Genomic DNA, 10042 nt, shown 5'->3' with positions numbered 1-10042 from the left:
TTCGATAATTCTATTATTATTTTTTATACATCATCAGAGAAATGGAAATTACATGCGGGTAGCAGCGCTTTTGTTCCTCAGAGTCCAGTCCGCACCTTCTCTCACAAAACACTGGACGGTTGGAATTACTTGACCGGCAAAATAACGGGCAACGGCAACGAGACAATGGAGCGCACTCCAGGCAGTCCAGGTAACTAAACGTCACAGCGCGGAGAGATGGCGAAAGGCTACAGTCGGATGAAGGGTAAACGTTACAGGTTAAATAAAAGTACGAGTAAAGGAATAAAATACTTAATAAAAATAATAAGGTATACATCTTTAGCATCAGACCGCGGTGCGGCAAGCAGAATGTACAGGTCTAGGTCTAGCAGGTATGTACATATATATAGCCGGCAAGTCGAAGTCAACCTAACCTTACCTGAGAACGAGAGAAAAAAAGAGAGATGGCTGAGGGCATGGAGAGATCGAGCGCGCGCGCATTTCGTGCCGGCGGTGGTGTGCGGCGGCTCGAGAGAAAGAGAAAGAACCTCATGTAGACTGCTCCGCTTGGTTACCGCCAGCAGTCGAGGTACGACAAGCTACGCGTCTACACAGTATTAAGGTGTGTGCGTACGTGCAATCAAGAGAGAAGGAAGAAGATAATATATACATATACATCTCAAAGGATTCAAAAGCCACGCCAACTGTTTATTCGTGATTGTTGTCATTGTTATTGTTGTTATTGTTATTATCGTTGTTGTGTCTACGCGCACTCTTTCTCCATACACGGACAGAGACTGCGTACGTGGTGACGCGTCTCCGTAACACACCTAGTGCTTACATCGGGGAACATCGTCTCCTCGAAAGGGCAAATATATAAGTAGTGCTCTCATCGCAGCATACTCATGAGTGCATAGTATATACATGATAAATGTACGTGAGCATCAGGAGAAGCAGGGATATATAGTGCGTGCGTATATTACTATACCTATACATTGCTCGCGCCGGCGTTTTTATTAACCTGACGTGCTCCTCTGCATTTCATCACCGACGAATTTTGTGGTAAACTTTTGATTGTTATATCATTATAAGTATTTACCATCATGTAACTTGTATGAGATTATCTGCCGGTGACTTTCTGCGCGATACTTTTGGGTCTCGGCCGCAGAAGAACTGTTGGTGCGTTGTGCGCGATTAACGAATAAAAGTTGGGAAACCAGACGTACATAGCTTTTTGTAGCAGTTAATCCTCTGGTTCCTTATACTTTTGGTTTTACACAAGTTCCGATAAGTAATAGTAGTCATTGTAATCGCGTGTAAAAGATCGAGAGTCGAAAGCAGGAGGTGAACGCATGTGGTGCACGAGGTGCAAACTCGCCGGTTGCTCTATCTCTTTTTTTTCTCTCTCTCCTCTATCTCTCTGTGTTGTTTTTTTTTTTTTTTTTTTTAACGAGAGATTTCTCTAGGCTCGAACAAGTGCAGTTGAGGAATGTGCTACTAGCAACAATACAGTGAAGTGCACACTGTCTTCCGGATGGACTAGACTACTGCGCGAACCTCGAGTACGACGTCGCCTGGACGCTGTTATTAACACGGTGAGTAGTGCTCCGGAATTTCCGCCATTTTTTACTCTTACACGCACAATACACAGACTTCTTCCTCTTGCAGGTAGGTTCTTTCAAGTCTTTTTTTTGTGTTTCATTTAGGAGCATATATGTAGCACTTAAGTGTGGATTCATGTATATCTGTATATATTCATAAACCCGTGGTCGACGGTTTGGTTCAGACACTGTGTAGTGTGTGTACCGTGTAGCGGGTGAGGAAGACGAGAAGGAGGACGGATGGATAAACGGGGAAAGAAAGAGAAAGAGATTCTACGAAGGACACGGGACGTGCGCGCGTGTCGGGTGCGTTCTCCATCTCTCTCTCTTCCCTTTATCTCATGTGTGTATGTATATACAATTTTCCTCCGATAAACAATATAATGAGCTCTTAAAGTTCCGTTATCTGACTGTTGAAGTCAAAAAAACTTATCTACATTTTAAAGTATTCAAATCATTCTATTGATTTGTAATCAACTACGTGGTGATCATTAAGTTACTTTGTAGTAGATTTTACTTGAAAATTTAATACAAACTTTTAGTATCAAAATTTGATCAGTGTTTTATTGCAATGTAAAATGTTGTGTAATTCAATAAATTATAATAGACACTCTTTATCATTTATGGTAAGGTTCCTTAAATTGTTTGGATAAACTGCTTTGTCGATTATGGTTGAAGATTTTATTTCAGAATTCAAATTTAGAGCAATTCATGCAATATCATGCAATATAATTATTTTTGAAACAGATTGTAGACTACTGTAGTTTATCTATATTCAGCATATACATATCTGTGCAATACCTACAATAGTATTTTTTACGTATACTTGGGTGTTTTGTCATTTAATAAACGATATTTATGAAATCTGTACATAACAATACAACAACGAACAATTTTTTGGGAGGTTTCTCATTTTCCCTTTATTAGAGTAATGTATGGCTCATTGTTTACCTTTAACTCCAAAAAATACAAGTAATTGTATTCAATTTAAAATGTAAATGTATCGTAAACGTACCTTGACTACATTTTAACGTACAATTTGCTGTCACACTATAATTATTTCATTTTTCATTGAAATTTTCCAATTGGTACTGCTTTTAAAAAAATGTTAACGACACTGTAGTATGAAACAGTGTACACGCCACATGAGAGAATCGTGCAGCGCCGGAATTTCTTTTCGTTCTCGAGAAGTCTAAGAGGAAGCTCGAAAATACGAATCGTAGTGTGGAAGAGAGAAAGAGAGAGGCCGGTCTCGTCGCTCCGGTTTCTGCGAACCAAAAGAGAAAGAGAGGGTCGCTCGAGAAAAAGAAAATGAAAACCATCACCAACGTGTATTCGCTCATATTGGCTGTGCTTGCGTGTAGATTCTCGAGGGAGTGATAGGAAAATGTATCATCATTTTTGGTACTTTCCGTTTAAATCGAGTGCAATGGACGCATTAACTTTGTAATAGCATTCGATCGCCATAGTGTTTTAAATTGAAAAACGTGATTATGTTTCCTTATTCTCTCGGTTTATTACAACGTAGTGACGAGCAGCAGCGCCCAAGTGACAATACCATTTGATGTTACATTTTCTACTTTTTTTTTTTTTTTCATGTAAAACGTGCGTACATTTAAAATTAAAGAGCTGCATAGAATCTGACGAGCTTTAGTCATAATTATAAACATTACGAGAACTGTTACGTATTTTTTAATGTCAAAATTAATTGTAAATATTTAAAAATCATTTTAATGGGTTTATTTAAAGAGATATTCAGCCTATAAAAAACATCTTATTGTTAAATGTTTGTTCATTCGTGACGATGTAAGGACGCTTCAGTAATTTTTCAAGACAACATTTTTCGGCTTAAAGAAAGTGTTTGCAGTGTACACCAAAACAATTTCAACTGTTCTGCTGAGCTTTGGAAAATCTGTCATTATGCACGTTTACAGTCTCAGTTTTGGCGCCGAGTCAAACACACAACGCTTTTCGTAATGTTTATATACTTATGGAATGGAGCATATCAAAACCCACGTTGTTCTATTGTATCTTGAATTTATCTCGAAATGTAATACACAGGAATCACTTGAAGACTATTTATAAAAATTGTTAACCATTTACCCTGTGACTTGGATTCTCTGTTTTGATTGTTTTCTCTTGACTGTTTGTAGCTTGTATCGACTTGACAAAAGTATCACCTTCGAGCTTTGTTTGTTTTTTTCGTACACAGTAAACATTTAATAACTGTTATGAACGCAACTCTAGGTATTTCGGTAAAAAACTGTTAAATCTCCATTGTAGCCGTACTACAAAAGCAAAAAATTAAATTAAACTTGGGCAACTCGAAATTTTTGAATCCAAGTAAACAGTGAGAAAAGCACGTATGAAAATTATTATAATCCAGCGAATTTACCAATTGGCGAATGAATTCCCCAACTTGAGGGAATAAATAGACGAGCGATTATAAATAGGCCCTTGGAAATAGAAACACGAGCACGCGCGTGCGGGCACGGGAGGGCTAACGTGTAAACTCCCGTGAACTCGCATCTGGTGGTGAAGCTGTACACACAATCAAACGCGTGTGCATATACATAGTCATTCTGTAAACGCGAAAATGAGGGGATTCTTTATAGATCCGCAATAATATTCCGTTCGGTCGCTTATGCAGTGTAACCCTTTGTCGAGATCTGTTGATGGGATATTGAGCTTGTGAGCTTATTTATACGCCTCAGAGCTCTTGTTTATAAAATCCCTTTAGATTTTGACTTTTCTGCGGATTATCTTACAGTTACACGTTTTCATTCACGTGATGCTGATAACTTTATATAAATTTAATTTAATGCGTATAAAAAGTACACGACCTTTTTCTCCATGACGTATATTTATTTTCTAAAAATTAAACAAGTGATACTCCTGCGACCCACCCACGCAACCTTGGCTGATTCGCAGAAATCACATCAGCAAAGTTCATCTCGTTCCCGCCGAGATTTCAGGATTCCAGAGTACAACCATCACACTATAAACAAAATATATATACGATCGAGTGCGTGTTTCCTCTTACGTTCCTCATATACAACCCTGTACTTGTATATATATGTGTGTTACCCAACCATGGGACCGAGGTTTGCTCGAGAGAGGATAATGCAAAGTGAGCGAGTAAGTACAACGGTATAGCAACACACGCCAACGAAAAGCTGAAAATTTCTTGTGTGTTACGGCCGTTGGTGCTGCTGGCACGCGGGAAAGAGAAGGCCTTCAAGGTCTGACATTCGGCCAAGAGTAGTGTGTGTCCCATTGTCAATGAGCCTCCTCGCGTGGACGAGTTTATATTATATACGTGTCCGTGTATATACGTACACGTGCGTGGCAAAGAGGGTGTCTTGTTTGTCGAGGTCCTCCTTCTCCTCCTATCCTCTTCCCTCCACTTTTGTAAACGTGTATATGTGCTCACTTTGCCTTCGTTCCGATGCTTGTACTCCGGGCTGTTCTGTACACGCCTCTCTCTCTCTTTCGCGCAGTCGTTGAACTTTCGCGCCTTTGTACAGCCAAGCGCTCGGCCTACGCTCATGTGCGAGCTTACACACGTGTCTCTGTGGCCATGTACGTGTGACTGATGAAAAAAAAGAGGGATGAGAAAAGTTTTTTTGCAAGAGCAAGTTTTTCGAGTTTTTCTTTTCTTTTTTTTTTTCTCTTCGGGGAAATTTTTTTTTTTTTTTTTTTTTTTAATTTGCGCCAATCGTTCAGAACAAGATTGCCGCGAGAGATTGGATCTTCGGGAGGCTGATAAGCTCCGGCTACTTCGTGACTATTATACTCGAAAAGAAATCTATGATAAGAGAAACATTTTTGAGAGGCAAAACGACACGGACAAATTGATTGGACATTTATTTTGATTGAAAAATTTTGTCTGATCAACGAAACAAGGATAAATACATATGTGCATTTGAAATTGAAATTAATACGACTTACAACATAAAATAGATTTGAATATATTTAAATTCGCTGGGAATAATTACCTCTCAGCCAGTGGCGAAATCCAGGACGTCCTTTTGATTAGATTCCGGAAATCTCGTGCGCTCCCGAAAATAAAAGCCCGGATAGTGTGTGTGGTGGCGCGGAGGAGAGTGAGCGGGAAAAAAACCCTTGCAAAAAAAGCGCCCTACTTTCTTTGAAACACACAACATATACCCGTGATCTCTTTTTCTCTATCCGTAGTATTGAAATTATTATTTTTAAAAAGCCGAGCTTACTTATTATCATCGATTAACCACTGCGATTACCGCGCATAAAAGACAAAAAAATGGCAAAAGCGAAGGTATGGAAATAACAAGTTGAACAGCAGTGAAAACAAAGGGATGCACTGCACACAGCTCGCAACTAATGCACAAACGCATAAATGTACGTAATAAACCCACACACGGAGCGTGATTCTCGAGTGACGTCGTTGTGGGAGAGGCTAATGCAACGCGCGCGCCACCGAGCCTTTAATTAAATCTCTGTTAGCTACTGCCGCCTCTGTGTGTCCTGAAATTGAGTTATCTCTGTCACTTGCGTCCATTGATTCTCCTTTTCGTTTGTTCTAGTTATATTTCGTAACTTGATTGGAAAAAAAAAAAAAAAAAAAAAAAAAAAAATGCCTTTTCCCTTTATTGGGTAGAGCTGGACAAATTACAACAAAGTTTTCGCTTTTGCGTGTCCAAAGTTGTGGTGCAGTTGAAAATGTCTCTGAAAAAAAAGAAATGCTTATTGCAGTAACAAGTATAATCACTGTGATCATAGCGTGTACTTGGCGTTTTATAACGAGGAAACCAAACTTATCCATGCAATTACTTTTTGCTTTCGTTTCACTCGAACATGTCAGCAGTAATTTTCAAAAAGAATCATTAAACATGATCGCCACGGAACAGTGACTCTCATGTGGTGTGTGCCAAATCAAACAATGAAATTCAAGAGTTTTATCGTTTTATTAATGAATTTTTAACCTGATGACCTCAAATGTTTCGAAAGTAATATAATTTTATATAATTTTGTAGAGAAATGATTTTAATTATTTGTTTGAAGAATTTTTAGGGAAAGTCAAAACCGTACGAGTTGTAAATTTTTTTAATATAACCTCTCATTGTTTTAGATTTTGAAGTTAACAAATGTTTGAGTTGGAATTTTCATAAAACCTTTAATTTCAGATCAAACAGTTTTGTGTCATAATGTATATCTCGATCTATTCAGTATACATAATTTTTTAAGCTACAATAACAACGACTTCTACAATAGTACTACTATTAGTGTAGAACGGTTGCTTTTTTTTGTAAAATACATTAATTTTAATAATTACAGTGTAACAATAATTGAAGTAATTTCCGGTTTTACAGAGCTCGTACAGAGTAATACATACGAAAAAAAAAATTTTCGCGGCATTAAGTTTTTATTAATCTAGTTTGCTTTTTTATTACGCGCTAAAGTGACAACACAAAAGAGAGCTACGTAATTGATCGGCCTTGATTTAATTTTTCAGTTAATCCAATTTGCTTCTTTTTTTTTTTTTTTTTTTTACATTCGCACCAAAGCTGCCGAGAGCCAATTCGCGCATAGGCCATGCGTTTTCCTTTACTTCCTGATAGTCGCGAATTTATTTATTTTGTTTGCATCTCGCGTGCTGCGCCTCTCTCGCGAATCGATGAATTCCACGCTGCTGATGTACGCGAGGCAAAGACGCGCTATTTTTAAAAAGACCTTTAACTCTTTCAATTTTATTTTTTTTCTTCCCCACCTCTCTCTCATCCTGATTTATCGCGCCTCTCCCTAATGGTATTGCTTATTTCTTATTTATAGAAATCATATCCAGATATCTAAAGTGGAAGCTCCACGGGAAAAAGTAGTTCATTCTCTCGTAGCACTAAAACTCCGGAGATATCTACTTTTTACATACCGTGTATCAGATGATACATTTTCAATGACTGGTGAACACAATTATTCATCTAGTTCATACGCATTTATTAAAATGTGATTGATTAGGATGAAAAAAAAAAAAAAACCTTTAGTTAGTAGACATTTATTTACAGCTGTACGAAAGCCCGTAAACAATTTTACCAGAGTGACAAAAACACTAAATTACTCGGCTTTTTTTCCATGAGTTGTGCATGTGTGTCACGTTACCTCGTTGCGGCGCGCGTTCAAGGCTAAAATGACACGTCTTGGTGTACCTATAGCGTGCGAGTGTGGGCAGGAGTAAAAAAAAAAAAAAAATTATCGCCTACGCAGCAGCGACTAAAATGTCTTTTCGCGTTAACTCGACGCGGAGAGACGAGCCCTTTTTTTTCTGCGTCGCCAGCTGCTGCTTTTTTCTCGACTCCACACCCATTCTCGTGGACCCAAAAATTTTGCGACGAAAGTTGACTGCTCGCCCTCTCGTTATATGAATGGCACTTTTAAAAAACCTATCAGTCCATGATTGAAATCATTTCATAGTAAAAGCTGTGTTGATTATCTGATTTAACGCACGTTCGTGCTCTATCTCCAATTGACTTGATTTCGGCTAACTCTGACGTCTGCATTGGTAAGATGAAAAATGAGCTAAAGTCAGGAAAGTCTAATGTTTGACACCGATTCTACATGCTCCGAACAATGAAACCCACCAAAATAAATCCCATAAGAGTATGTAAGCAGGGGAAAGAAACAGCAGTCTCGACATCTGACCTACAAGAAAAGCCAAGACCAAAACGCAACGAGAGCGAGTGCGAGGCGTAACAGAAGCTTCTCAGATGGCTCGGCTCACTCGCTCGCTATGCAAAAAAAAAAAAAAATCCAAAGGAGGTTTCTAATTCAATCGGCATTGCGTCATTGACAATCATAGGCTTGCACATAAGCGAGCACGTAAATATACCGCCGCAATCAACCAACCACACACCATACATACGCACCTTTACGGACAACATCATCATCGTATATAAAATATATAATGTACGTGTACAAAAAGGGGTCGGTGGATGGGTATAATATTATGTACTTGCTCTCCATCTCTCGTTTTGCTTTCGTCACGCGTGCCTTCTCTCTTTCTTTCATACACACATTGTATATACATGTACACGTGGGACACTCACTTACGACCATTTTCTCTCTCTCTCTTTCCCGTCTCGACGCCCACTCCTCTGAAATTAATTATTTTCAAGCACCATCATCGTCGCCAGAGGCACCAACAGTACACGGCATTACGTGGTATATACATAGTTAGCCCTGTCTGGCAGCCTCAAATTCCATATTACTACGCGTTCTCTTGTATATTTATAATGACGACTACGAAGCTTTTTCTCTTACTCCAGCCTCAAATGCATATACACTTGCTCGTTTAGTACCACACCATGCGTATGCGTACTGTAAAACAATAATAATGATACGTACGAAGCACGCGGCTCCCTCGTCAATTTTCGTAACCACAAGTGAAAAAAAGGCGCCTAATGTTCTCGGCGTATGATACAGCTGACGGATTTAATCCCTCGAACAACTGGTGGCGTTAAACCTCATTTGTACTTCCAAAAACTTTATTGCGCATTTTTGTGCCAAACATAACGCGGGTCGCGTAAAATTTCATTCCCCACTGCAACTCGGCAAAGCTCTTTTTTGTTCAGGGGGAAGAAAAAAAGCAACTTTTTATAAAAACCAATAGCAATCACTCGATTGGTACTTTGTATCATAATATGTGCATTAATCCGAGATCCAAGGCGTGGAAAAAACGGCACAGTGTGTGTATTTACACTCTACAGCGAGCGAGCGAAATAAATGGAATCACCTGGTTAATGCAAACTGCGCACAAAGCGAGGGAGGAGGTCAGCCGTCACTTTCATCGCCGGCCAACCAGCTAAAACACGGCTTCGCTCTGTGTACCCTCCCCGTCGTCTAATTATCGTTGAGCCGAGGCGTGGAAAGGACACGCAAACTCTCTCTCTCTCTCTCTTTGTTCGACGAAAAGTATAATATGTATGAAATTAAACCGGCTGTGTCCCTTTGTCGGAGGCCGCGATCAATTGCTTTTCCGAGCCCCAAATAGAAATTTTCGTTTCTTTAACGGTTCGCCGATGCGTTTCCAGCCCTGTTAGTTGAGCTGCTGTTGTTCTCGTTAATCAGTCGAGATAACCGCGACCATACAAGAATGTCTGCTTTGGAAACTTACGATGATTATCTAAAGCCAAATTGTGAGTTGGAAATTGTAATCTTGAGTATTTAGTGGTAATGGCGAGAACACGTACCGACACGTTTGAGTTGACATGTCGTGAATGTAATCGATGATTCCAAGTCTGTCGAGATAGAGTCATCGATAGCTAAACATAAGTTGTTTTTTTTCCCGCTAGATTTCTTGCGGTGATGCTTCGAAGAGTCAGGAAAAACTTAACATCAAGTTAATCTTTGTTTGTACTTTATTCAAATCACAACTCATCCAGGGTGTACAAAAACAGATGCCGTGTATTTCTCTGGTGCGCGTAGTGGAA

General features: G+C 39.2%; 1 protein-coding gene across 3 annotated transcripts in view; it reads left to right on the top strand.

Moving 5' to 3' along the window:
- Positions 1 to 577: 577 nt before the first annotated feature.
- The window catches only part of brat (tripartite motif-containing protein brain tumor), a 106093-nt gene continuing 96628 nt past the window's right edge, over positions 578 to 10042 (top strand). Inside the window, exons 1-2 of one of the 3 annotated variants that reach the window (XM_089588950.1) lie at positions 578 to 945; positions 1446 to 1574. The gene's annotated coding sequence lies outside the window, so the exon portion shown is untranslated. Of the gene's footprint in view, positions 1042 to 1445; positions 1575 to 10042 lie in introns of all 3 variants that reach the window. The other 2 variants (XM_089588948.1, XM_089588949.1) reach the window with 2 other exon arrangements.

The sequence above is a fragment of the Copidosoma floridanum genome, unplaced genomic scaffold (genome assembly GCF_036245765.1).
Source record: "Copidosoma floridanum isolate Cflo_tuat_1 unplaced genomic scaffold, Cflo_Japanese_pri ptg000007l, whole genome shotgun sequence".
NCBI lineage: Eukaryota > Metazoa > Arthropoda > Insecta > Hymenoptera > Encyrtidae > Copidosoma > Copidosoma floridanum.
The sequence above is the reverse complement of the archived record's forward strand: the minus strand, read 5'-3'. Positions and strand labels throughout refer to the sequence as shown.